The 2352-nt window shown below is 47.3% G+C and overlaps 1 non-coding gene across 1 annotated transcript; it reads right to left on the bottom strand.

The window, feature by feature from the left end:
- LOC139181785 (U6 spliceosomal RNA) lies at positions 1–104 on the bottom strand. Its single transcript, XR_011565526.1, has one exon. It is a non-coding gene; the product is annotated as a U6 spliceosomal RNA (small nuclear RNA).
- Positions 105–2352: the final 2248 nt, after the last annotated feature.

The raw sequence follows: 2352 nt of genomic DNA, 5'->3' as shown, positions 1-2352 counted from the left end.
TTTATTATGGAATCCTTCATAAATTTGTATGTCATACTCATACAGGGACCATGCTTAATCTTCTTAGTGTCTTTTCAATCTTAATATATGTGCTGCTTAAGCAAACATCCTTCTGCCTTTGTGTGAAGTTAAGAAAGCTTAGCTGCAGGGTTTGTCACCTGCCATTTGGTTATGTGGTTATATGTTTTATAAAGTTTACAAAGTGTAATTAAACCACAATTGGTTAAAATTGCTGTCCCTTTCTACTGAGAGTTTTCCTGGTCACATTTTCCTTGTAGGTGATGTAGGAGCGCCTCAGACATTTTTGAGATTCAGCTAAGTAGAAGTTGATTTGCAGGATAAATTTAGTTTGGGTTTAGTGGGGACATCTGTATGTTTGTGCCATTTCCATTTATATGTTATTACCCAGGTATAAGAATGATTTCTAGAAAAAACTTTACCTTTTAATGTAATTTTGAATTTACAAGTCTATATTTTTTTTCCTAATGAAATGAACCTCACAAACTGTATAAGCTTCAGGTCCCACTAAACCTGGACTGTCATCTGCCTAAGCCACAAATGTGACGCTGTTGCTTCTGCTCAAAAACTATAGTGATTTCTTATTGCTTCCAGGATAAAATCTAATAGTCAACTTTTTTGTAAATGTTTTCCCATGTGCATCCATGCATTTGTACACAATGTTTGCTTGTGTGTGTGTGTGTGTCTGTGCATGTGCACGCACTCAGTGGTGTTTGACTCTTTGCAACCCCCATGGACTGTAGCCCACCAGGCTCTGTCCATGGGATTTTCCAAGCAAGAATACTGGAGTGGGTTGCCATTCCTTTCTCCAGGGGATCTTTCCCACCCAGGGATCCAACCTACATCTCCTATATCTCCTGCATTAGCAGGCAGATTCTTTATCACTGAGCTACCTGGGAATCCCGTTTGTACATCATAATCCTTTTACATACAATGTTCTTGTTAATTTAGTGAACTTTTATATACTCTCCAAGTCTCTCTGAAATCTTCCTTGACATCATCAAGCAGCTTCTGAGGCACTTTCTTAGCCTTATTGTACATTTTGCGAGAGGTATCTGTGTACTTATTGGATGCTGTATTCCAATCGTTTACTTGCAGCCTTGTCTCCTGCACTGGCTGGCAATTTCCCACTGCAGTGTCCCTCTTTTTCATCATTCTATCCCCAGGGCCTAACCCCCTCATCACTTAGGAAATCGGAGCGCACACACGCGTTTTCTTTTCTAAAGCAGTGGGACCGGTTAAGAAAATGAAATATTAAGCGGATTCCTAGAGAATTTTCTAGACTGTCTGAGAAAACCAGCGCCACCCTGAAGCATGCGTGTGGAGTTCCGTCCCTTCAACCTCTTCTACTCCATCCTCAGGCTGTAGTAAGAAAATCATGGGACAGGTGCATGGAAACCCTTCAGTTGTATCTGAACTGAACTGGGGGGGGGGGGGGGGGTGTGGGTGTGAAAGTGAAAGTTACTCCTTTGGGTCTGACTCTTTGCGACCAGTTCATGGAATTCTCCAGGCCATTCGACTGGAGTTCATAGTGTTTCCCTTCTCCAGGGGATCTTCCCAACCCAGAGTTTGAACCCAAGTCTCCCAAACTGCAGGCGGATTCTTTACCAGCTGAGCCACCAGGGAAGCCCAGACGGGGTTGGGAAGTACCAAAGAAGAGAGATTTCAGAGGGAGCTGGGGAGTTGACAGAGGTTTTATGGAGGGACTGAGGGCAGGACCCCAGGGGTAGTAGAGGGTGCAAGGTTCAACTTTCTTGCTCTGAAACTCAAGCAACTTGGCTTCCCTAAGCCCGTGTCCTCACTCGGTGATGATAGATTCTCCTGCATTGTGTAGATTAAAGACCTGGAGACTCTGTGAAACAGGCCGACCTGCTGAAGGTGCTCAGTGAACAGGAGCCTCTGTGAGCACTCGCCCTCCCCCACCTCCCCCACGCCGCCACCTATTAAGTTTGCGGCGCACAGTCGCAGAGTTCACCTCCTCTCATAAGAAAAAGCTGGCGAGGAGTAGGAAGAGATAGTATGTGTGTGTCAGAGTCTGTTGGTGGTGGGTGCTTAACTCCCTGCTTGCCCGGAGGAGGGGGAAAGCAGGGAAGGCTCTGGCCCCACTCAAAATGGAGCCAAGTGCCCGCCTCGCCTAAGATGGCGGCCTCTCCGCCTCTTGGTTCCGGGTCCTCGGCGTCCACTGGGTACCTGGGGAGTCCAGCGGGTCCAAAGGTGGCTGAGCCCCGCCCTGCTTCTCAAGGTGATGCTCCGCCCCTCGTGGCGTCACGCGGGAGCCGGGGCCCGCCTCTGCCGCGGTTACCTCGCGAGTCTGGACCTCATAAGATGGCGGTT

This window comes from Bos indicus, chromosome X (assembly GCF_029378745.1).
Source record: "Bos indicus isolate NIAB-ARS_2022 breed Sahiwal x Tharparkar chromosome X, NIAB-ARS_B.indTharparkar_mat_pri_1.0, whole genome shotgun sequence".
NCBI lineage: Eukaryota > Metazoa > Chordata > Mammalia > Artiodactyla > Bovidae > Bos > Bos indicus.
Note: the sequence above shows the minus strand (reverse complement) of the source record. Positions and strands in the feature narration are given on the sequence as shown.